Source organism: Phyllobates terribilis, unplaced genomic scaffold, assembly GCF_046119375.1.
Source record: "Phyllobates terribilis strain yellow unplaced genomic scaffold, ASM4611937v1 Scaffold_3__8_contigs__length_932513732, whole genome shotgun sequence".
NCBI lineage: Eukaryota > Metazoa > Chordata > Amphibia > Anura > Dendrobatidae > Phyllobates > Phyllobates terribilis.
In genome coordinates, this window is record NW_027362763.1 from 6,016,232 (window position 1) to 6,042,581 (window position 26,350).

Genomic DNA, 26,350 nt, shown 5'->3' on the forward strand with positions numbered 1-26,350 from the left:
TTTGGTTCCAAAATTGTGCTGATGTAAAGTAGACATGTGGGAAACGTTATTTATTAACTCTTTTGTGTGACATATCTCTCTGATTTAAGGGCACAAAAATTAAAATTTTGAAAATTGCAAAATTTTCAAAATTTTTGCCAAATTTCCGTTTTTTTTTCACAAATAAACGCAAGTGATATCGAAATTTTTTTACCACAATCATGAAGTACAATATGTCACGAAAAAACAATCTCAGAATCAGGGGGATACGTTGAGGCGTTCCAGAGGTATTACCCCATAAAGTGACAGTGGTCAGAGTTGTAAAAATTGGCCCGGTCATTAACGTGCAAACCACCCTCGGGGGTAAAGGGGTTAAACAGTCTCCTTCAGTTGGTAAAGCTCTACTTGGCTGACCAAGAAGTAAGCATAACATATTGAAGTCAAGAGATGATCCAAATGACTCTCCTTATGTCTCTGTATTCTTCATCTCGTAGATTGTGAGTCCTCGTGGGCAGGGTCCTCGCTCCTCCAGTACCAGTCGCTGACTCGTTTTGTTAAGATTATTGTAATTGTTCTTGTATTATACCCCTTTTTCACATGTAAAGCGCCATGGAATAAATGGCGCCATAATAATAATAATAATAATAATAATAAAGAGAAACTGAATAGCCAGTTGTGGACTGCACCAAATAAATTGCAATTATGGAGGAGGACACACCTTTAGCCCAGCTTTGAGGTATCGATGAACAGTCGCCATTCATTTGAATTATAGATTGGAATTGCCAATTCCTCAATTAAACCATCTATGTAATGGAAAAATACACAAACCCACTGTCACTTCTAAAGTATTGCAGAAATGCACTCTCTGGATCAAACGTAGGACACTTTTGCTCCTTTTTTAAACTAGTTTTTCTCATGCAGTCTCAATGCTGTGTGTTCTGAAGCCTCAAATCGTTCAACTCACGCTGGTGAAATCTCTTACAAACTGAGACGTCTTCAATTTCAAAATCTTCCTCATTGCCGTCACTTTGTTCTTCACCATAATGCCGTTCCTAAAAAGGAGGATAGTTCAAGGAAAACTGGCACTGGACGTATCGCTGATGGTAGACGAGGATACTCTTATTTATTTTTTTCTTGTTCTACCCTGAAGTTTTCACTTTACAAAAGTAACAATCACTGGCATGATCACCCGGCTCTCGTCAAACCTAATGGCATCTTATCACATGTTCCCTTCGTCCATATCCGTAAACTCTGGACACACTGCTTGCACACCTTGTGAGGGGCCCGAGACTTATCTTGATCACCAAGCTTTACCTTGAACTATGTTAAGCAAGGCTTGCTTGACAAATGTGCTGATGTTCTCGACCTTTGACTGGAAATGGTGAAACTGACACCTATATAACAAAAAGGAATCATGGCTGTTTATGTGCTTACTACGAGAAATAGCAAAAAGACAGACATGCTCTGAAAGAAAGGAAATACAGTATATTACAAAACTGAGTACACCCCCCTCATATTTTTGTATAGATTTTATTCTATCTTTTTGTAGCGCTGGCGTCCCTGCCCTCTGCTAGGCAGGGACGCTGCTCCCCTCACCGCTCTGCTCCGTGCCCGGCGTCCTCTCCCCGCTCTGCTGTCAGCGCGCGCTCCTTCCCGGCGTCCTCCTCCCGCTCTGCTCTCAGCGCGCGCTCCTTCCCGGCCCCTGTGCTTAGGGCGCGCGCGCTCCCCTCCTCTTAAAGGGGCCGCGCGCGCCGTCCTAAGGAGTCCCCGGCCAATGGCCGGAGGACTTCATCATATATAAGGCACCTCCTCCAAAATGGAGGTGCCCGAGCAATGTTGTTTGCACCTGTGTCTCACCTGTGCTTCAGCCCTCAGGTCCCGTTGCCAGTTACCTGCCAGTTTCCTGCTAGTTACCTGCCTGAATACTTGTTACCTGTCTGCCAGTCTGAGGTCCGACGGTCTGCCTTACTACTCCTGTCAGTCTGTCTAAAGGACCAGCCTGCCCGCTCACCTGGGAGCGCATATCAGCTACCTGCCTGCTTGCCTGAGGTCCGACGGTCTGCCTTACTTCTCCGGTCAGTCTGTCTATGGACCAGCTTGCCCGCTCACCTGGGAGCGCTTCTCCGTTATCTGCCTGCTTGCCAGCCCGGAGGCTCCGTTGTCACGTGCTGTGACCACCAGCTATCTCAGAGACTCTTGCCCGCTCACCTGGGAGCGCATCTCCGTTACCTGCCTGCTTGCCAGCCCGGAGGTCCCGTTGTCACGTGCGGTGACCACCAGCTATTCCAGAGACTCTTGCCCGCTCACCTGGGAGCGCTTCTCCGTTACCTACCTGCCTGCCAGCCCGGAGGTTCCGCCGTCACGTGCCGTGACCACCTGCTATTCCAGAGACTCTCGCTTGCTCACCTGGGAGCACACATCTACCATCTGCCTGCTAGCCTACCCGGAGGCTCTGCCATCACAGGTCGTACCTACCCCTTACCCAGAGACTGCCCTGATCACTTGCCGTAACTCCCTGTCCGTTCACCCAGAGACTGCCACCCGCTCCCTTACAAGGGCCGCCCCCTTGTATAGTAGCTCAGAGGTTCCGCCTCCCGGACCCGTTACAGTTTGCTCGGGCCATGGAACCCGGTGGCACCCAAGCTCCCTCGCTCTCGGACCTCTGTCTTGAACTGTCCCGTCAGAGGTCCCAACAGGAGGCCATTCTGGGTCACCTGCGGAATGTTAATACTCGCCTGAACACTCTGTCTGATCCACCAACAACCTCCGCCAGTGCCATATCTTGCAATCCGGCAGCTCCGCTGCCCACTAATACTATGGTATCCTACCCCGGACCCCGGCTTTCTGCACCTCCTCGCTTCGGAGGCGACCCCGTCCAGGCTCGGGGCTTCATAAATCAGTGCACCCTGCACTTTGAACTTTTGTCCCATCAGTTTAATTCCGACCGGGCCAAAATTGCCTTTATCATGTCCCATCTCACCGGGGAGGCCCTGGCCTGGCTAAATCCTCTATGGGAGAGAGGAGACCCCCTGGTGTCCAACTTGCCTGCTTTTCTCTCGGCTTTCCGGAAAGTCTTCGACGAACCCGGACGGAAGACCTCATCCGCATCCTCTCTGCTACGCCTCCGTCAGGAGGGTCTCACCGTGGGCCAATATGCCATACGGTTCCGCACCCTTGCCTCGGAGCTGGCCTGGGATAACGACGCTCTGGTATCCGTCTTCTGGGAGGGTCTGTCCGGTCGTATTAAAGATGAACTTGCTGGTCGGGACATTCCTACCTCTCTCGATGATCTAATAACCCTTGCCACCCGGATTGACCTACGGTTCCAGGAGCGTGCCAAAGAGGTCACCCGTGAGAGAAGGATTCCACGTTTAGCTCCTACTTTCCAGAAACCCGTCATTCCCTCCATCTCTCCCCAGGTACACTCTCCTGAGCCTATGCAGGTCGACCAGACCAAGATGGTCAAAACCCGTCAGGACTCACGCCGTGCCGAGGGGAGCTGCTTCTACTGTGGCAGTAAGGAGCACCGGATCCGTGCCTGCCCGGAGAGGTCGGGAAACGCCTGTGTCTAGGTTCGCTCAGAGAGGTCCACCAAGACAAGAATAAATCCTCTCCATCCCTGCTGTTGTCAGTTTCGATTATCTACGGGGAGAACCGTTATTTCGAACTAGCCCAACTTGACTCTGGAGCAGCCGGGAACCTTATTTCACAGTCCCTGGTTGAGAAATACCGCATCCCCACCAAACCTCTGGCTCTACCCTTGTCTGTCGCTGCCGTGGATGGGGGCCTCTTACCTCGCCCCATTCAACTCATCACCGAATCCATTACCCTGCAGGTGGGAATGCTGCATTCTGAAAGTATCTCCTTTCATGTTCTGCCTGGACTCTCTCACGCCCTCTTGCTAGGTCTGCCCTGGCTCCAGAGACATGCACCCGTGCTAGACTGGCAAACCGGAGAGGTCCTTCGCTGGGGACAAGACTGTCATAAAACCTGCCTGGTTTCCGTCCATCCCGTCCGTCCCTCTCCTACCCCAGCTAATCTACCTGGACTTCCGATTCCTTATTGGTCTTATGCAGATGTCTTTAATAAAAAGGAGGCAGAGACATTACCACCACATAGACCATACGACTGTCCCATCGATCTGCTACCCGGTACTACTCCTCCCCGTGGGCGTATCTATCCTTTATCCGCTGCTGAGACCCGGTCAATGTCCGAATATATTGAGGAGAATCTGGCCAGAGGATTCATCCGGAAATCTACCTCCCCGGCGGGAGCAGGCTTCTTTTTCGTCAAAAAGAAGGACGGCTCTCTCCGTCCCTGTATAGACTATAGAGGCCTAAACCTGATCACGGTGAAGAATAAGTACCCCCTTCCGCTCATTCCAGAATTATTTGATCGCCTGAGGGGGGCTAGGATCTTCACCAAACTGGACCTTCGTGGGGCGTACAACCTGGTTCGTATTCGTCAGGGGGATGAATGGAAGACGGCATTCAACACCCGGGACGGCCACTATGAATACCTGGTAATGCCCTTTGGTCTCTGTAACGCTCCTGCCGTCTTTCAAGAGTTGGTCAATGACATCTTCCGGGACCTTCTCTACTCCTGCGTAGTGGTGTACCTGGACGACATCTTGGTCTTCTCTCCGGATCTCCAGACTCACCGGAGGGACGTTCGTCAGGTCCTGCTCAGGCTAAGGCGGAACCATCTCTACGCTAAATTTGAGAAGTGCCTCTTTGAGCAGACCTCGCTTCCGTTTCTGGGCTACATTATCTCTCAGACCGGCCTACAAATGGATCCTGAGAAACTGTCTGCCATCGAGAAATGGCCCCGACCGGAGGGGTTGAAGGCCATTCAGCGATTCCTGGGCTTCGCCAACTACTACCGCCTCTTCATACCACACTTCTCTTCCCGGACGGCCCCAATTTCTGCGCTCACCCGTAAAGGTACTAATCCCAAAGAGTGGCCACCCGAAGCAGAGGAGGCCTTTCTTTCCCTTAAACAGGCCTTCTCTTCCGCCCCGGTGCTGCATCGCCCAGATGGCAACAAACAGTTCTTCCTGGAAGTTAACGCCTCCTCCTCTGGAGCCGGAGCGGTACTTACTCAAAAATCATCTTCCGGGAGGATGGTAACTTGTGGCTTCTTCTCTAAACTCTTCTCCTCCTCTGAGCGCAACTATTCCATAGGAGACAGAGAGTTATTGGCCATCAAACTGGCATTGGAGGAGTGGCGTTACCTGCTCGAGGGGGCTCTTCACCCGGTAATAATTTACACTGACCACAAGAACTTGGCTTACCTCCAGCATGCCCAGAGACTTAACCCGCGCCAAGCCCGGTGGTCCTTGTTTTTTGCTCGTTTTGATTTTGTCCTTCATTTTCGCCCGGCTGACAAAAACGTCAAGGCGGACGCCTTGTCTCGGTCCTTTCTGGTGTCTGATCTCGAGGAGGATCCGAAACATATCATCGATCCCGCCAGAGTAATGCAGGTGGCTCCCGTGAGTCTAAATCGTCTTCCTCCTGGTAAGACGTTCGTACCAGTACCTGATCGGGAGAAGATCCTACACTGGGGTCATTCGTCTAAACTAGCTGGCCACGCCGGTCAGAAAAAGACCCTCCAGCTTATTACCCGGCACTACTGGTGGCCTAACCTGCACAAGGATGTAATAGACTTTGTTTCTGCCTGTGTGTCCTGCGCCCGCAACAAAGTTCCGAGACACCTGCCGGCCGGCCGCCTCCTACCTCTGCCAGTACCTGCTGCCCCCTGGCAGCATATAGCGATGGACTTCATTACTGATCTACCCGTCTCTGCCGGTTGTACGGTCATTTGGGTGGTCGCTGACCGCTTCTCCAAGATGGCTCACTTCATTCCACTGCCAGGTCTTCCGTCTGCACCCGAGCTGGCTAAAGACTTTATCCGCCACATCTTCCGTCTTCATGGCCTGCCCCGTCACATCGTGTCGGATCGTGGGGTACAGTTCACTTCCCGTTTCTGGAGAGCCACTTGTAAATTGCTGGACGTCACCCTGGACTTCTCCTCCGCTTACCACCCACAGTCTAATGGTCAAGTGGAGCGGATCAATCAGAACCTGACCAGTTACCTTCGGCACTTCGTTAATGCCCACCATTCTGACTGGGTGGATCTCCTGCCATGGGCCGAATTCTCGTACAACAATCACGAGAGCGAGTCTTCCTCCAAATCCCCGTTTTTTGTAGTCTACGGTCAGCATCCTCGGATCCCGTTTCCCGTCTCCACCTCGGCGGACAATCCGGCTGCGGAATCTCTTGTTAACAAATTTTCCTCCATATGGGAGAGTACCCGGTCCGCACTCCTTCTGTCATCCGAGCGTATGAAAAGACACGCTGACAAAAAACGTCTGGACCCTCCTCAATTCCGCCCTGGGGATAAAGTCTGGCTCTCGTCCAAATATGTCCGGCTCAAGATCCCTTCCTATAAGTTAGGGCCTCGGTTCATCGGCCCACTGGAGGTCATCAGTCAGATCAACCCGGTGGCCTATAAATTGAAACTCCCGGCCAACTTACGGATCCCTAACTCCTTCCATGTGTCTCTCCTCAAACCTGTGGTGCTTAACTCTTTTTCCAAGTCTACAGGTACGCCTCCTGCTCCGGTTTCTGCTGAGGACGAGTTTGAGGTAGAGAACATTCTTGCCACCAAAAGGGTAAGAGGAAAGACCTTTTTTCTGGTAGATTGGAAGGGGTTTGGTCCTGAGGAGAGAACGTGGGAGCCTCGGGAGAACATCCATGCCCCTCTCATCCTAGCTAAATTTCTGTCTGGCCTAAAAAAGGGGGGGCCTAAAGGGGGGGTACTGTAGCGCTGGCGTCCCTGCCCTCTGCTAGGCAGGGACGCTGCTCCCCTCACCGCTCTGCTCCGTGCCCGGCGTCCTCTCCCCGCTCTGCTGTCAGTGCGCGCTCCTTCCCGGCGTCCTCCTCCCGCTCTGCTCTCAGCGCGCGCTCCTTCCCGGCCCCCGTGCTTAGGGCGCGCGCGCGCGCGCTCCCCTCCTCTTAAAGGGGCCGCGCTCGCCGTCCTAAGGAGTCCCCGGCCAATGGCCGGAGGACTTCATCATATATAAGGCACCTCCTCCAAAATGGAGGTGCCCGAGCAATGTTGTTTGCACCTGTGTCTCACCTGTGCTTCAGCCCTCAGGTCCCGTTGCCAGTTACCTGCCAGTTTCCTGCTAGTTACCTGCCTGATTCCTGCCTGAATACTTGTTACCTGTCTGCCAGTCTGAGGTCCGACGGTCTGCCTTACTACTCCTGTCAGTCTGTCTAAAGGACCAGCCTGCCCGCTCACCTGGGAGCGCATATCAGCTACCTGCCTGCTTGCCTGAGGTCCGACGGTCTGCCTTACTTCTCCGGTCAGTCTGTCTATGGACCAGCTTGCCCGCTCACCTGGGAGCGCATCTCCGTTACCTGCCTGCTTGCCAGCCCGGAGGTCCCGTTGTCACGTGCGGTGACCACCAGCTATTCCAGAGACTCTTGCCCGCTCACCTGGGAGCGCTTCTCCATTACCTACCTGCCTGCCAGCCCGGAGGTTCCGCCGTCACGTGCCGTGACCACCTGCTATTCCAGAGACTCTCGCTTGCTCACCTGGGAGCACACATCTACCATCTGCCTGCTAGCCTACCCGGAGGCTCTGCCATCACAGGTCGTACCTACCCCTTACCCAGAGACTGCCCTGATCACTTGCCGTAACTCCCTGTCCGTTCACCCAGAGACTGCCACCCGCTCCCTTACAAGGGCCGCCCCCTTGTATAGTAGCTCAGAGGTTCCGCCTCCCGGACCCGTTACACTTTTCATGCGACAACACTGAGGCTATGACGCTTTGATACAATGTAAAGTCGTCATCGTACGGCTTGCATAACCGTGTAAATTTGGTGTGCGCTCTAAATAACTCACACAGCCGTTAATGTCTAAAACCGCTGGTAACAACAGTGAAAATGGCCAAAAATCAAACTCAAAATGATGATCAAAATTGTTCCCTAGTGTGGTGAGGCCAGGGACTGGAAATTCATATTCCCAGTTATTTCATATTCCCAGTTATGAAGGTCTCAGCAGGGATGCTAGTCTGTCTGACTTCAAAGGATGCTATTGCCCAGGATGGCGTTCACAGGGTGACAAGCCAGGAGAGAATTGAATACGGGTCAGCTAGGATATATACCTTTGTAGTGCAAACGCCTATTACTGACCAGAGTATGGGGGAGCTAATTGAATCACGGCAATGAAGAATAGCTAATTGAATACCTCTGAAGTCAAGGGGAACCTCCTGTGTTAGATCAATTACTATGCGCACCTTACAATGAGAATATTGCTGGGAAATGGATTATGAAATGTCTGCTAGAAGGGAAGAGGAGATTACATGTAAATCGCCTATTTTCTGCCCTGCCCAAGTTACGAATAAATGTGTCCCTCAGAGAGAGGAGCGGTCTTCTGTTGAGGGTCACCTGTCAATACAGATGTGCAGAAAGACCAAGGAACCGCTCTGAATCCATGACAGCACCCTTCCTGCCGTATCCAGAGACCTTTGATGAAAGTGTGGTATATTCACTTTTATTTCTTTCAATTTTACTGTATCGCATTACTGCTTCCTTACTTTATTTGTCTGACTACTGTTATATATATATATATATATCTCTCTTGTAACCGCTTGTATATACTGTACCTAGCATGGCTCTTTTGAGTAAATATATAAAATTTATAAGCTCGCTTCACATTATCCTAAACCCGTGGCTCCGATTGGGTTTGTGACACCTAGTGCTACAGATCAGTGCGCACAGGCTGCAAGTGTTCACGGCAGAGCGAGTCCTGTTCACACAGACCGATGCACCAAACACTTTTTTTTTTGCTCCGAGCAATAGATCATTTAACTGAGAAAATAGCATTTTGCTTCTAGAACTTACCGCTAAGATTCTGAAAAATGGCGATTTCCAGTGTAGTCCATAGTCTCCGATTTATACAGAAATGTCCAGAAATACTTGACGTGTCCATGTCCCATCAGAAGTGTTTCCAGGAGCTACCGAATGGACATGTAAAAAAAATGGGCAACCCCTTTTCGCCACGGCCATTTTTCACTATTGCACTTTTGTTTTTTCTTCCAAGAGCCGGCACTTAAATGTTTCCATCAGCACAGGACTTGTTTTCTGCAGAATGAGCGGATATTTTCAATGACACCATTCATTAAAGGAAACAAAGTGCTGAAAAGGGGGAAAGGGGTGGGGGATCCAGAGCGCGGGGAAATAAAACATTATCCCAGCATTGTTTTTCTTTCACAGCGTTTATTGTGTGGCCTCAATAACTCGGCAGCATGACTTTCAAGTCAGTAGCAGAATAAGGCTATGTGCCCACGATGCAGAAATGAAGCAGAAAATTTCTGCACCGTTTCTGCATGGTCTTGGCAGTCAAAAACGCTTGCGGATTTTACACGCGTTTTTGATACGTTTTTGCAGCGTTTTTACATGGGGATTTGACTTGCGTTTTTCAAGTGCATTGGGACCTCAAATCCGCATGCAGAAACGCACAAATAATGGACATGATGCGGGATTTTTTCTGCAAGGAAAATTCCGCAGCATGGGCACAGAACATGCGGATTTTCATTGGGGATCATGGGGCACGGATTACCAAGCGTTTTGCAAGCGTTTACGCTGCGGAAAATCCACATCAAAAACGCATAGTGGGCACACAGCCTTACAGAGACACCAAAATTTTTTTATTATTATTATAGTGGTGAACAAAAAGTTGTGTTTGTCTCGCCTTTTTCTGCAAACTTAATTTGTTTTACTTTCCATCGATTGAATTGTGTGAGGCAGTTGCTTTATGTAGTGCAGGGGTCTCAAACCCAGCTGGGCATATGGGCCGCACACGGAAAAACATTTAATTTGGGGGGCCGCATTATTTGCATGACAAAGTGACGTTTTTAGTGATACCATTTTATTTTCTATACACCTTTTGAACTGGTCCTCATCTTGCAGACATGATCCCCCATCCAGGTCCCCCATATTGCAGACATGGTCCCCCATACTGCAGACATGGTCCCCCATCCAGGTCCCCCATACTGCAGACATGGTCCCCCATCCAGGTCCCCCATATTGCAGACATGGTCCCCCATCCAGGTCCCCCATATTGCAGACATGGTCTCCCCTCCAGGCCCCCCATCTTGCAGACATGGTCCCCCATCCAGGTCCCCCATATTGCAGACATGGTCCCCCATCCAGGTCCCCCATACTGCAGACATGGTCCCCCATCCCAGTCCTTATTTTGCTGACATGTCCCCCCCACACTGCGCACAGGGTCCGCCCCGTCCTCCCACACTGCGCACAGGGTCGTCGTCCCCCCCCTATACTGAGCACAGGTCCCCTGTGCTGTATTTCACATGTCAGAAAAAAATAAATAAATTCTCACCTGTCCTCCGTTCCCTCGGCGTCCTTTCTGCACCTGTGGCCACAGGCACAGACCCCATAACGATCGCGGCTCTCTCCAGCAGCCGCCGACAGCTGCGCTTTAGTTCAGTGTATTGCCGCGCAGAGACCGGCTCTCTGCACAGCAATACCAGTGTCAGCCGCCGGCCTATCAGAGGCCAGCAGCTGACCTCTACGCATGGCAGTGACGTCATACGCCGCTGCGCTGGGACGCAGATGTCAGCTGCTGGCCTCTGATAGGCCGGCGGCTGCCATTGATATTGCTGTGCAGAGAGCCGGTCTCTGCACGGCAATACACTGCACTACAGCAGCAATGCTGGAGCGAGCCGCAATCATTACGGGGTCTATGTGCCTGATGTAGTGAGACGACATTTTCATTAATATCATATTGGGGTACATGCAGAGTTTTTCATAGGAAGGTGCGGCAATGGAAAACAGCAATGCAGGAGTTTCGCTGTCATCGAACCGACCCGAAGAATAAAGAAGTCTTTTCACTTTCACGGCGCAGTGACAGGAGTAAAAATTAAACAATTCCTAAACTGCTGATTGGTTCATTCCCAAAGATTAAAATAAGGCTTGATTCACATTGATCCTGTGCTCTATGCTGACCATTTACGTCAGGGTTTCTGTCCAAGTATGAATTGTGACTTGTAGGATCGCTGCTTCCAATAGGTGGCGCTATAGAGTTCAAGTCCTCTTTTTCTCCGAAGAGGCAATTTGGGTGTAGAAGGAAAGTGTAAAAACTGCTCAGCTTAAAGATCAGGATATGTGTGAACTGGGCCTTAAAAGCTATTCTAAACGTACTGCAAAATGGTATCAATAAGTCCAAATCCATACCGCTCACTTCTAGGTTCCCTTAAGGACAGGAAACCAACTGAAGCGGAGGAGAGGTACCTCCCTTTTATTCAGTAGGTTTCCAGTCCTTGATGGGAAGATAGCAAAACCTGAGAGAGGGTGCCATGGGAGAAGGGGAAAATAAAAATAAGAAACCTATAATAATTTGGTTGCATAAGTGTGCATACCCTCTTATAATTGGGGATGTGATTGTGTTCAGAATCAGATGATCAGGTTACACAGTAGTCAGCGCTCGGCTGCCGTCATTTGCAGTGATCCTGATTTGCCCCAGAGAAAGTGTCGCTGCTCCAGGAGGATTTTCCTGACATTTTCTGGTCCGTAAACAGCTGACAACACAGCAAAGGATCTCAGTGTGGAAAGTTGTCAGTCAGGAGGAAGTACAAAAACATTTCCCAGGCATTAGCTCTACCAGGGACACTGAAGCAAAGTAATCAAGAAGGGGCTGAAATCTGTCAGCGCGGCACATCTAGAATTGGCAATCTTTGCCGGCTCCTCCTTGCAGCAGCTCCATATCTGTCAGATGGCAGGGACATCTCCTGCATATGGCGCCCTTTTCAGGTTACCACAGATCGCTCCTGCGGTCTCGGCCATTCCAGAACCTCTATCTTCTTCTGGTGATTTGGAGGTCACTTAGGGTCATCATCTGCTGAAAGGTGAAATTCCTCCCTCTGGAAGGTTCTGATGTAAAATTGTCTGATATTTGTCCTGTCCATAATTCCATCCCCATTGGCTAAGGCCCTAGTTCCCGCTGCCGGAAACATTCCCCAGAACACAATGCTGCCCCCACCATGTCGGAAACAATGCTGCCCCCACCATGTCTAACTGTGGGGATGGTGATCTCCTGGTGATGACCGGTGTCGGCTTTACACCTTGTGGAATTATGGCCATAGAGTTCCCCCTCGGTCTTAGACATAACGAGCCCCACAGGCTTTTTGGAGACATGATGGAAATTTTAGTAAAACATTGCCAGGCCTGAATGATTTTCTGTAAGAAAAGGCTCCATCTTGCCCTCCATTCCCACAGGCCAGACATCTGAAGAATGTGAGAGATTGTGGTCACATTCAGGACACAACCAGGACCGGACAGAAATTCCCCTCGTCACCGCAGGCGATGCCTCCGCCGAGCCCCCTCGTCATCATAGACACCTCCACCGAGCCCCCTCGTCACCGCAGGCGACGCCTCCGCCGAGCCCCCTCATTATAGACGCCTCCACCGAGCCCCCTCGTCACCGCAGGCGATGCCTCCGCCGAGCCCCCTCATTATAGACTCCTCCGTTGAGCCCCCTCATTATAGACGCCTCCACCGAGCCCCCTCGTCACCGCAGGCGACGCCTCCGCCGAGCCCCGCCCCCTCATTATAGACTCCTCCGTTGAGCCCCCTCATTATAGACGCCTCCATTGAGCCCCCTCGTCACCGCAGGCGACGCCTCCGCCGAGCCCCCTCATTATAGACTCCTCCACCGAGCCCCCTCGTCACTGCAGGTGACGCCTCCACCGAGCCCCCTCATTATAGACGCCTCCAGCAAGCCCCCTCATTATAGACGCCTCTGTGACGCCCAGCTGTGCTTGGTATCACAAATCCTAGAAGGGTGTATTGATGGATTCCTCCACAAGAGGCCCCCATAATCATTCACACATCTCCACCTTCCACCTCAGACCACCAGAGGGAGCCCGTTAGGGAGAGATAAATAGGGAAGGTGGAGCCAGGCAGTCAGTCAGAGCGAGTTGTGAGTCGAGTTCAGTCTGGTTTAGCAGTGAGTCCAGTGCGGTCCGTGTAGCTCGGAGAGGTGAGCTTTAGGTGTGCCGGCGCCATAAGATCGGTGAAGCACGGCAAGCTGCCGTTAGTGTGAGTAGCCTAGTGAGGGCCCGAGTAGGCCGAAGACAAAGTGGAGAGTTAGTACATAGGGGGCAGAGGAGCTTAATTGGCTCACCCCGAAGCCGTTACCGGACACCGGGTCCGAAGTTTACCGGGATCTCTATGACCCAGTAAGATATAACCGGAATCCCTGGAGAATTGCAAGTCCCAGGATCGCTAAAGTGCTGATACGTAACAGAGCCAGGAGACACATAGGCCCCGTAGGACGGGAGCGTGCACTCCAAGAAAAGGCCCTACCACAAGGTCAGCCTGCGCAGGACAGAGACAAAGTTAGGCCTAGCGCCAGGCAGGTCAGAAACTTACTACGCAGAGGCAAGAAGCAGGAGGCCCAAAACCCGCTCATTGGGGAGGATCCTGACATGCACCCTTCACCCTACAGTGCTCCGGGACGTGCCTGAATTTCCATCAGTAAAAGGTACTGAAGTGACTATCGTGTCTGTCCCTGTTCTTACTCTGACCCGGCTGGGTCTCGTCTGTCCTGCATATCCATTTCCCTACACTGCCCTGAGCCCTAGCTCCACCTGTGGGGAGCTATACCATCGAGCTGCCTTATCATCGGCCTCAGTGGACAGCGCAGCGCTGGTGATTCTCACCAGAAGCCACAGGTGGCGTCACGAACTTTTATTAACTTAACAAATCATAAACGTTTTTTTAAGGAGCAACCCCCAGGGTACGGGCCCGGGAGCCGACCACCGCAACATCCCTAAAAGGCCAGGCTAAAGGCCCGGGTACCGAGTCATCCCCATTCCCCTGGGCGAGTCATCTCCTACTGGCGTCACGAACAGGATCATGTGCCCGCTGCAACGACGAAGTGTTTTGCCCGTTGCCACCGGGTACTGTGCGCCTTTATTCTGAACTGTGTACGTAAAGTTGTGGTGAAGGTTGCCGCCACTGTTGGGCTGCTGAGCGAGAAGAAGGGCGTAACCGCGGGAAAATTAGGGGCGTACCTGCAAAAGAGCGCGAAGCCTCGGAAACGCCCCACGCCTTGACATTAAACCAGGATGCGCCAGAACCTGAACGGAGCATCGCTGAACGCTCTGACGTAGGACGCAAGAGACGCAAAGTCCTAAAGACGACTGTCACCTGCGGAGCTGCGGCCTACCGGAAGAAGAACTAGAAGGTAGGCCACGGTTAACTAGGGGGGGCGCCAAGATGTCTGACGAACAGAAGAACGCCGACCTGCCGGTCAACGTCCCTGAAGTTCAACCCGCGCCCGATGATGAGCAGGCTGAAAAGGCTGCCGCTCCACCAGCAGCGCCTGTAACATCTGTAATTCCTATGACTTTACCGTACATTCCTGGAGCAAAGTGGCTCCCCCAGTACAACGGCAAACCAGATACCCTGTCTGGATTCAAACGGAAGATATGTGGTATCTTGGACATGTACTCAATGACCGGCAAACAAAGAGCCGCCGTTGTATTAGGACAACTGACCGATGCTGCGGAACGGGAAGCGGAAACATGGTCGGCCGCAGACCAGGAGTCAGTGTCCGCAATCTTTCAAAAACTACAGACTGTCTTTGAGGGCCTTACTGAGGCAGACCTCCGGATGAGGTTCTACAGCTGTTCCCAATAGCCGGAGGACAATGTTCGGAACTATGCCTGGCGTCTTCAAGGGGTCCTGCGGGCTCTGAACCAGGTTAGTCCAACCAGCGTTGAGAATGAGAACAAAATGCTGAAGGAACAGTTTGTCTGGGGACTGAGGTCTCCAGAGAGCAGGACTGTGCGTTGGTGGTCCCTGGATCATCCAGATGCCACCTTTGACAATCTTAAGGACATGGCTATAAAAGGACTGCAGCCCCTGGAAACAAATTCCATCCAACGTTACCAGGGTGGGGCCACCCCAGTACCTGCAACACCCAACTTTTCCCCGGTGGCTGCTGAAGCTAAGGTTCCAGCAACGTCCCCTAGAGAGCTGGACAGTCTGCGCTCTGAAGTGCGTCAGTTGAGCAAAACCCTGACCACCGTGCTGAGTGCTCTGCAGCTGTGGACGGAGCCCGAGGAAGGAGGGAAGATCCTGTTAGCCGATAGCCCTGAGGATGTCCCCTGGATGCAAAGGAGGAGGCCAACACCGCCCTCGCCAAGGACCAGTGCCGTCCACAGAAGGACCCTGCCTGTTACCGCAAGACCGGACACCTCGCCCAGAATTGTCCTTTAAACGAGAAAACCCTGGGTCCGAGGGCCGACACCCAGCAGTAAACTCACCAGGCCCATCAGACTGGTACAACAGGTTCGTCGGAGGAAGACCTTTCCTGTCCATTGTACTGGATGGGATCCCGACGCATGCCCTGCTGGACACAGGATCTCAGGTAACCATCATGCCTGACGTCCTCTACAAGAGGTTCTGGTCCATGGACGACCTACGTCCGCCAGCTCCAAATCTATCAGTATATGCTTCAAATGGACTCCCCCTTAACCTACTCGGGGTTAAAGATGTGACTAACAGTGGGGAGAGTGGAGCTGAGGGACCAGGGATTAATTGTAGTAGAGACAAATCCTGATGACACCAACCCGTATATGGTACTTGGCACTAACATTGTTGGTAATTGTTTGGGAGAAGTTGTGTTCTTGCTCCAACAGATAGCCGACACTGCCAGACCAGGACAGAGGAGGGCGCTGCAGAAGGAGATCCGAGTCCTAATGTATCAACAGCAAGTAAGGTTAACAGACGGTGAAATCGGTAACGTACGGGTAACAGACCCCATACCCATTATTATCCCTCCAATGAGTGAAATGCTCATCTGGTGTAGAGCTGCCATAGGTCTAAGAGGACAGAGCTACCAGGCGGTAGTAGAACCCCTTTGCTCCGAGCACAGACCCACACTCTTAACTGCCAGAGGAGTGGTAGATGTACGTAATGGGAGGGTGCCCGTCCGTCTTCTCAACTTAGGGGAAGAGGAGGTCAAACTGCCACGTTATGCCACTTTTGCCAAATTATATGCTGTCAATAACAACTGCATTCACGAGGAGGAGTCCTTAACCTCACCAGATGAAGAGGAGGATAATGACCCTGCAACCCAGGTGGAGGATTGGTGTCAAGAGCTCCATGTTGGGACAGACACCACTCCTGCCCATCAAAAACAGGGTGTACACCGGGTGGTTCAAGAATACTCGCAGGTGTTCAGTAAACATCCACTTGACTTCGGGAGGGTTAAGGGGGTTCAACATCATATCCCCACGGGCAACCATTCCCCAATCAAAGAACGTTATAGGCCTATACCCCCAGCTCACTACCAGAAGGCCAAAGAAATGCTGCATGACATGAGGAAGGCGGGAGTAATAAGGGATAGTTGTAGTCCCTGGGCAGCTCCCCTAGTGCTGGTTAGGAAAAAGGACGGGAGCATGAGAATGTCTGTAGATTACCGTCAAGTAAATCGTATTACACACTGTAACATACCTGGCGGCGTCCTTGCATGGTGGTCCATCTCCCACTGTGCAAGAGCGCGCACTTGATCTCCAGTCCAGAATGTCTCTCTGGCTTCCCTCCTTGCTGTCTGTTTGTTTTGGCTGCATAGGGCGACGCCCGCTGAACTTCCTGTTTCTTGTACCTGCTGCGGACACGCCCCTGTTGCACCTTCAGCCTATTGCTGTCCATCTTTGGGTATTTATACCACCTTCTTCCTGAAGATGGCGCCTGAGCATTGTGTCCAGTCAGTTGGCTGTTTGTCTCTGACGTGCCAGGTCCTATCCTGTTTTCCTGCCTGTTCTCCAGTTCTGTGTCTGAACTGTGGTCTGTTCTTGTGAACACGCTTCTAGCCTGTTCTTTCGCCTTCTAGGGGCTGTATTCCTAGATCTGCCTGTCTGTGCCTTACGGTATCTGTTCCCGTCTGAACAGAGTCCTGTTTGTGTCCCAGCCTTGCTGTATTTGTTGCCGTTTCTCTGTTTCCAGTTGTCTGTGCCTTGCGGTATCTGTTCCCGTCTGAACAGAGTCCTGTTTGTGTCCCAGCCTTGCTGTATTTGTTCCCGTTCCTCGGTTCCTAGTTGTCTGTGCCTCGTTTCTACTTTTGCCTTTTCTCCCTTTTCCCTCTTTGTCTGTTTTCTGCGTCTTTCTGCAGAGTCTGAACTTGCTCCTAAATTCCTTCTCGTCGTCTCTGTACCTCTGTTGTGAATTTAGTGTACGCTCGCTACTTCTTTGTAAGTACTGTGTGTGCTTCTGGTTCTGCCTTTCCTTCTCTGTCTGTTCTTTGTGAACAGAGTCCTATCCCCCTGCCTTGTCTGCCGCTCTGCGGTTTCCGCTCTGCTCCTGCCTTGTCTGCTGCTCTGCGGTTTCCGTTCTGCTCCTGCCTTGTTTGCCGCTCTGCGGTTTCCGCTCTGCTCCTGCCTTGTTTGCCGCTCTGCTCCTGCCTTCTTAGCCGCTCTGCGGTTTCCGCTCTGCTCCTGCCTTCTTAGCCGCTCTGCGGTTTCCGCTCTGCTCCTGCCTTCTTAGCCGCTCTGCGGTTTCCGCTCTGCTCCTGCCTTGTTTACCGCTCTGCGGTTTCCGCTCTGCTCCTGCCTTGTTTACCGCTCTGCGGTTTCCGCTCTGCTCCTGCCTTGTTTACCGCTCTGCGGTTTCTGCTCTGCTCCTGCCTTGTTTACCGCTCTGCGGTTTCCGCTCTGCTCCTGCCTTGTTTACCGCTCTGCGGTTTCCGCTCTGCTCCTGCCTTGTTTACCGCTCTGCTCCGGCCTTGTTTACCGCTCTGCGGTTTCCGCTCTGCTCCGGCCTTGTTTACCGCTCTGCGGTTTTCGCTCTGCTCCGGCCTTGTTTGCCGCTCTGCGGTTTCCGCTCTGCTCCGGCCTTGTTTGCCGCTCTGCGGTTTCCGCTCTGCTGCGGCCTTCTTAGCCGCTCTGCGGTTTCCGCTCTGCTCCTGCCTTGTTTACCGCTCGTGCGGTTTCCACTCTGCTCTTGCCTTGCTTGCCGCTCCTGCGGTTTCTGCTCTGCATCTGCTCGCTGCTCCGGCAGTCCTGTCCTGCTCTGCTTCTGCTCGCTGCTCCGGCAGTCCCGTCCTGTTCTGCATCTGCTCGCTGCTCCGGCAGTCCTGTCCTGTTCTTGCCCACCGCTTCGGGCGTTCCCTCTCTGCTGTGTTTGGCTACCGCATCTGCGGTTCTGTTTCTGTGACCCAGTCTGTACTGGGTCTTGTCCTCTCTGTGCTCCAGCCCGTCCTTTCTGCCAGTACCTCCCTGCCTGCATACTCGCCTGTATCCACCCGTCTGCATACCTGCCGTGTTCGCTTATATCCACCAGTCTGAGCCAGCCTAACCTGCCTGTTCCAGTAATCCATGTGTGGGTCAACCCCCGTGTCCGGAGTTGGACCTGGAGTAGCACCTGCTCCCTCTGCCCGGTTTCTCCCTGGTGCACTGGCGTCGTATGCCGTCGTGCCACCTTGGTCGGATCGGCCAGATACTTAGTCACGCCCCTCCAGGCACTCTCCGGTTCATGGTCCAGTGGAACCACTTCTCCCGCACACGCCAGTCAGTCCGGGCGTGTGCATAACAGCATGCTCAGGCCATGGTTCCCGTTGAGCCCCACGGCCTTCGCTCTCTGAGAAGTTTTCCAGCGAATACATGCATTAAAAATAAATAAATTTTTTTTTTCTCAGCTGAGTTCCAGGCGAATTACGCACCCGTCCAGATGGATCTATCTGCTCTCGTTCCTGCGGATCCGCCACGTTACTATGGGGATCCAAGACAAAGTCGTGCATTTGTGGAGCAATGCATGCTACACTTCAAGTTCTACCCTCTATGTTTTCCCACCGATCGGGTTAAGGTGGCATTCATTATGTCTTACCTGGCGGGTGATGGCTTGGAATGGATCAACCCCCTATATGAAGCACAGGATCCGATCCTCCTGGACCTAATGGCCTTCCTGGTGGCCTTTCTAATGGTCTTCGATGATCCTAACCCAGAGGCTCCTGCTGAAGCTTCACCTCCCAATATCCGGGAGCAGCCCCGATGGGTAATGTGTGTGGGTAGCGCAATAGTCCTCCAGCCCAATGAGACTACTGCCCACCCAGAATCCTCACAGGGTGACTACGCTTTCCGGAATACTTCTCCCAACCTCAAGAGGCAGTCCAGACGTGCTAGACGTAGAGGCAAGCCGTCACGCCAGGGTCTGTCCTCCCTGAGACCTCCTGACCCCAACCTTGAAGTCCCTACTGAAGCTTCATCTCCCTGTATCCCGGAGAAGCCCCAACGGGTAATGTGCGTGGGTAGTGCTCCGGTTCTCCTGCCCGAAGAGACTTCTGCCCATCCAGACCACACAGGAGAAATTCCTGCACCCGGCATCAGATGCTTCACCCACTTTAACCGGTGTGCATGTCCAAGGATGCTCCAAAGCTGTGGTTACCTCTGAGTCTGTGCACCTCTACTACCTGGCGGAGGACCCCCTGTTGCCTCCTGAATCCTCCGGGATACCACTCGATGACAAATGGAGAGAGACTTCTCTACACTCGGTACTCGATACTTTGTCCGCTTCGTCCTGTGAGCCTGACAATGGGTACCCCAAAGTGGTAGTTACCCCCGAGTCTCTACACCCCTCCGACCAGGCGGAGGACCTCCAGTTGTCTCCAGAACCCTTCGGGGTGCTACCTGGTAGCGAAAGGACAGAGACTCTCCTATACTCTGTACCTGATACCTCGCTCGCTTCGTCCAGTGAGTCCAACCTAGTGTACTCCGAAGCAGAGGTTACTCCCGAGTCTCTACACCCCTCCGACCAGGCGGAGGACCTCCAGTTGTCTCCAGAACCCTACGGGGTGCTACCTGGTAGCGAAAGGACAGAGACTCTCCTATATCCTGGATCTGATACCTCGCTTGCTTCGTCCAGTGAGTCCGACCTTGTGTACTCTGAAGCAGAGGTTACCCTTGAGTCTCTACACCACTCTGACCAGGCGGAGGACCTCCAGTTGTCTCCAGAACCCTTCGGGGTGCCACCTGGTGGTGAATGGACAGAAACTTTCCTATACTCGGTACCCGATACCTCGCCTGCTTACTCCAGTGAGTCCGACCTAGTGTACTTTGAAGCAGATGTTTTCTCTGAGCCTCTGCACTCTTCTGACCCGGCGGAGGACCTCCAGTTGTTTCCTGAATTCTCCGGGGTACCACCAGATAACAAAGAGACAGTGACTTTTCCTCATTATGTACCTGATAACCCGTCTATTTCTTCCGGAGAGCTTGACAAGATGTACCTCGAAGCAGAGATTACCCCCAAGTCTCTGTCCCCCTCCAACCCGGTGAAGGACTTCCAGTTGTCTCCTGTACCCTCTGGGGTGCCACCTGAAAATATGTGGAGTGAGACTTCCTTGTGTGCTGTTCCTGGTACTCCACCCGTTTCGTCTGTTGCTAAGGATGGCTGGATAGGAGGTAGCATCCTAGCTAACCAGATGAGATCAATTTTTCCTGTGGACAGTGAAAGTGATCTCCTTGAAGTGAACGACTGGTCCTCGAATTCCCTGCGGAAGATTCTGGCAGGCCTGAAGAAGAGGGGGGGGTACTGTAACATACCTGGCGGCGTCCTTGCATGGTGCTCCATCTCCCACTGTGCAAGAGCGCGCACTTGATCTGCAGTCCAGAATGTCTCTCTGGCTTCCCTCCTTGCTGTCTGTTTGTCTGTTTTGGCTGCATAGGGCGACGCCCGCTGAACTTCCTGTTTCTTGTACCTGCTGCGGACACGCCCCTGTTGCACCTTCAGCCTATTGCTGTCCATCTTTGGGTATTTATACCACCTTCTTCCTCAAGATGGCGCCTGAGCATTGTGTCCTGTCAGCTGGCTGTTTGTCTCTGACGTGCCAGGTCCTATCCTGTTTTCCTGCCTGTTCTCCAGTTCTGTGTCTGAACTGTGGTCTGTTCTTGTGAACACGCTTCTAGCCTGTTCTTTCGCCTTCTAGGGGCTGTATTCCTAGATCTGCCTGTCTGTGCCTTGCGGTATCTGTTCCCGTCTGAACAGAGTCCTGTTTGTGTCCCAGCCTTGCTGTATTTGTTCCCGTTTCTCTGTTTCCAGTTGTCTGTGCCTTGCGGTATCTGTTCCCGTCTGAACAGAGTCCTGTTTGTGTCCCAGCCTTGCTGTATTTGTTCCCGTTCCTCGGTTCCTAGTTGTCTGTGCCTCGTTTCTACTTTTGCCTTTTCTCCCTTTTCCCTCTTTGTCTGTTTTCTGCGTCTTTCTGCAGAGTCTGAACTTGCTCCTAAATTCCTTCTCGTCGTCTCTGTACCTCTGTTGTGAATTTAGTGTACGCTCGCTACTTCTTTGTAAGTACTGTGTGTGCTTCTGGTTCTGCCTTTCCTTCTCTGTCTGTTCTTTGTGAACAGAGTCCTATCCCCCTGCCTTGTCTGCCGCTCTGCGGTTTCCGCTCTGCTCCTGCCTTGTCTGCTGCTCTGCGGTTTCCGCTCTGCTCCTGCCTTGTTTGCCGCTCTGCGGTTTCCGCTCTGCTCCTGCCTTGTTTGCCGCTCTGCGGTTTCCGCTCTGCTGCGGCCTTCTTAGCCGCTCTGCGGTTTCCGCTCTGCTCCTGCCTTGTTTACCGCTCGTGCGGTTTCCACTCTGCTCTTGCCTTGCTTGCCGCTCCTGCGGTTTCTGCTCTGCATCTGCTCGCTGCTCCGGCAGTCCTGTCCTGCTCTGCTTCTGCTCGCTGCTCCGGCAGTCCCGTCCTGTTCTGCATCTGCTCGCTGCTCCGGCAGTCCTGTCCTGCTCTGCTCTTGCCCACCGCTTTGGGCGTTCCCTCTCTGCTGTGTTTGGCTACCGCATCTGCGGTTCTGTTTCTGTGACCCAGTCTGTACTGGGTCTTGTCCTCTCTGTGCTCCAGCCCGTCCTTTCTGCCAGTACCTCCCTGCCTGCATACTCGCCTGTATCCACCCGTCTGCATACCTGCCGTGTTCGCTTATATGCACCAGTCTGAGCCAGCCTAACCTGCCTGTTCCAGTAATCCATGTGTGGGTCAACCCCCGTGTCCGGAGTTTGACCTGGAGTAGCACCTGGTCCCTCTGCCCGGTTTCTCCCTGGTGCACTGGCGTCGTATGCCGTCGTGCCACCTTGGTCGGATCGGCCAGATACTTAGTCACGCCCCTCCAGGCACTCTCCGGTTCATGGTCCAGTGGAACCAATTCTCCCGCACACGCCAGTCAGTCCGGGCGTGTGCACAACACACATAAAGATGCATACCCTTTACCACGCATAGAGGAGTCCCTAGCTGTCTTAAAGTCTGCAAATTAATTTTCCACCCTTGACCTCACTAGTGGGTACTGGCAAGTAGCTGTGGCTGAGGAGGATCGGGAGAAGACGGCCTTCACCACCCCTATGGGACTCTGCGAGTTCAATAGTATGCCGTTTGGACTCTGTAATGCCCCCGGAACGTTCCAGAGATTGATGCAGTGCTGCCTGGGACACAGCAACTTCGAGACAGTACCGCTATACCTGGATGACGTGATAGTGTACTCCAGAACGGACGAGGACCACTTGAAGCACCTGGCAGAGGTATTTGAGTCACTGTCCCGGTGCGGGATGAAGTTGAAGCCCTCAAAGTGCCACCTGCTCAAGAGAAAAGGTACAGTACCTGGGGCACATTGTCAGTCCGGAAGGGGTAGCACCAGACCCGGAGAAGGTCACAGCCATCCAGAAGTGGCCGGAGCCGAAAAACCTCAAGGCGGTGCGTCAGTTCCTGGGACTAGTAGGATACTACCGGAGGTTTGTAAAAGACTTCACCAAGAAAGCAGATCCTCTGCAAGACCTCCTGGTAGGACAGTCCCCCAAAGGCAAAAAAAAACCCATTCCACTGGGGTAAGGAGCAAGCAGAGTCATTTCAGGAGATGAAGGAGATCCTGACAGGTGATGAGATCCTAGCCTACCCTGACTGCAGCCAACCGTTCCTGCTGTATACAGATGCCAGCAACGAAGGGCTGGGCGCTGTCCTAAGTCAGAAGCAGAATGGCCAAGAGAAAGTGATCGCATACGCAAGCAGAAAGCTCTGCCCGACCGAGAGGAACCCAGAGAACTATAGCAGCTTTAAGTTGGAGTTCCTGGCCTTGGTCTGGGCCATCACTGAAAGGTTCAAGCACTATCTGGCCTCCAGCAAGTTCACTGCCTTTACTGATAACAACCCCTTGACCCACCTTGAAACAGCTAAGTTGGGGGCACTGGAACAACGATGGATGGCTCGGCTGTCAAACTACCAATTTACAATTAAATACCGGGCGGGCCGCAAGAACGCCAACGCCGATGCCCTGTCTAGGATGCCTCACCAGTCAGACACAGAAGAAGTGGATGACCTGGAAGAGATAGAGCTACCTGCCTTTCACCGGAATGGGATAATAAACGAGCAATGAGCCTCCAGGAAGCAGCGTGAAAAGACGTTAAATCCCCTGCCTCACCACAGCTGGAAAGAGACCCAGGACAGTGACCCGGTTGTCAGCCGCATAAAGGAGCTGATAACCCAAGAGGGTGCCTCCCTGGAGAAGGATGCGTCTCTCCAAGCAAAGCAGCTGTGGAACGAGAAAAGCCGGCTGTTTATCTACCGTGAGAAGCTGTGCCGGAGGTACGTCAATCCGAAAACCCATGAGATGGTATGGCAGATAGTGGTCCCCAAGACAGACATCCAGATGGTATTAGAAGCTTACCACAATCAGGCGGGGCACTTTGGCTGGAAAAAGCTAGAGACCCTGCTGAAGTGTCGATTCTACTGGGTAGAAATGCGCAGCTCCATTGAGAGGTGGTGCCGGGACTGTGGACCCTGTGGCCTAAGAAGAAAGGACTTCAGCAGCCAGAAGGCACCCCTGCAACCCATCAAGACAACTCGGCCCCTGGAGATCGTGGCCCTGGACCATGTCAAGCTGTCCCCCAGCAGGTCAGGGTACTCCTATGCTCTGACCATGGTGGATCACTACTCACGTTTCCTGGTGGTGGCCCCCGTCAAAGACCTGACGGCAGAGACAGCAGCAAAGACGTTCCAAGCGTACTTCTGCAGACCCCACGGATATCCTGAGCAGGTGCTGACGAACCAAGGCCCGGCCTTTGAGGCTGAATTGTTCAAGGAGTTCTGTCATTTGTACGGGTGTAAAAAAATCAGAACTGCACCGTACCATCCACAAACCAACGGTCTCTGCGAAAAGATGAACAACATCATCATCGACCTGCTAAAGACCATACCACTTGAGGAGAGAAACCAGTGGCCAGACCTACTACCTGACCTAGTGGATCTGTACAATCACATACCAGTAAGTTCCACCAATTGCACTCCGGCATATCTCATGCGGGCAAGGCCAGGAAAGCTGCCCATGGATCTGGAGCTTGGTGTTGTTGAGCCTGAAGCTGATATGACCACTGAAGACTGGGACAAGACCAGACAAGAGCAGTACAGAAGGGTACAAGCTTGTGTCAAGGACAGTCTTACTCGGGTGAGAGAAAAGCAGGAAAGTCAATACAACAAAAACGCACCCGCAGAATCTTTCACACCTGGTGAAACAGTATTAAAAAGGAAAAGACGCAACTACAAACTTGATGACCAGTGGGAAAAAGACCCCTACACTGTGTTGCCGTCGAGGTTTGACAACAAGAAGACATGCATAATCAGTCGAGATGGAGGAAAAACATCTACAACAGTGTCCAGGGACCACCTAAAATTGTGTCCAGATTTATTGAAACCCCAAGAAAATGAAGTGCCTCTCACAATCTCGGAAGAACCTAAAGAAACCGTGATCCACACTGACCTAGGAGACTTCCCAGCAGATTGGCCTCAGATAGGAGGAGCCGTAATCATCCCAGTACTCCAATTCTACGAACAGCCAGAAAACCCTCCACCGCAAGTTGAACCTGTAAGTGCTGCAGAAGAGCCAGCTCGAGAAGTGTCCCCGGATGAAGGATCCCCGGCAGGAGCAGAGCAAGAGGGCCCAGCCAATGGTAGACTTGCCAGCCCAAGAGAGAGGTTAAGGCAGTTTTACAACATGGTCACACGTAGAACTGGTAGAGTAACTAAGAATGCAGACACTGACACCCCACCAACCACCGCACTACGCAGATCAGCACGTAGCATGAGAGGTAAACCCCCTGTGAGGTACACTCACTAAGTAGTCAAACTGCTGAAAATGTAGATAGTTACCCCTGGGGTATTGTGTAATAAATTGAAATAATTATTTATTTTCATGCATGTTTATCGATTTGTGCTTTACCTTATTAATTACTTTCTTATTCACCTAAGAACTGCGTGGCTGAGGACTGTGTGCAGCCCAAAAACTCTTTTTGTATATAATTGCACTCCTTGGAGTGCCCTTTAGGTGACCTCAGAAGGAAAACCTGTCTGGAGTGGCTCTCTTGGAGGTCCAACACGGGATCTTCATGCCCTGCAGCCACCCCAGGGCCTACGTAGAGGGTTTAGGACAGGTCCCTCAAAAACCACCAAGTACTCTACTTTGTGAGATGGACATCCTTGCTGGGAACCTCACCATAGGAGACTTGAGTTCGGAGGACACTCTGCTTTGTTATTGTTATGTAACGTTTAAGATTTGTGCCTCCCATAAAGGGAAAATTGTTCTTATTGTTCTTGTATTGCTTATGTTTCCTATTGTTATTGTTTTATAAAATGTAATTCAGCCTGGGAGTGCTGAGTTTAACTAGGGGGGAATGTGACGCCCAGCTGTGCTTGGTATCACAGATCCTAGAAGGGTGTATTGATGGATTCCTCCGCAAGAGGCCCCCATAATCATTCACACATCTCCACCTTCCACCTCAGACCACCAGAGGGAGCCCGTTAGGGATAGATAAATAGGGAAGGTGGAGCCAGGCAGCAGTCAGTCAGAGCGAGTTGTGAGTCGAGTTCAGTCTGGTTTAGCAGTGAGTCCAGTGCGGTCTGAGAAGAGTTACCTCAGAGGACAAAAGCCTGTTCCAGCTCCTGCAATTGCTATCCTGCAGTGGAGCTTATCCAGATCAAGACTCCGTGTAGCTCGGAGAGGTGAGCTTTAGGTGTGCCGGCGCCATAAGATCGGTGAAGCGCGGCAAGCTGCCGTTAGTGTGAGTAGCCTAGTGAGGGCCCGAGTAGGCCGAAGGCAAAGTGGAGAGTTAGTACATAGGGGGCAGAGGAGCTTAATTGGCTCACCCCGAAGCGGTTACCGGACACCAGGTCCGAAGTTTACCGGGATCTCTATGACCCAGTAAGATATAACCGGAATCCCTGGAGAACTGCAAGTCCCAGGATCGCTAAAGTGCTGATACATAACAGAGCCAGGAGACACATAGGCCCCGTAGGACGGGAGCGTGCACTCCAAG

The 26,350-nt window shown here is 52.3% G+C and overlaps 1 long non-coding RNA gene across 1 annotated transcript in view; it reads right to left on the reverse strand.

The window, feature by feature from the left end:
* Nucleotides 1-314: 314 nt before the first annotated feature.
* LOC141258661 (uncharacterized) overlaps nucleotides 315-26,350 on the reverse strand; it is a 31,986-nt gene continuing 5,950 nt past the window's right edge. Inside the window, exons 2-3 of the long non-coding RNA XR_012318329.1 lie at nucleotides 8,891-9,130; nucleotides 315-1,373 (exon numbers count right to left, since the gene is read on the reverse strand). This is a non-coding gene — a long non-coding RNA (uncharacterized lncRNA). The remainder of the gene's footprint in view (nucleotides 1,374-8,890; nucleotides 9,131-26,350) is intronic.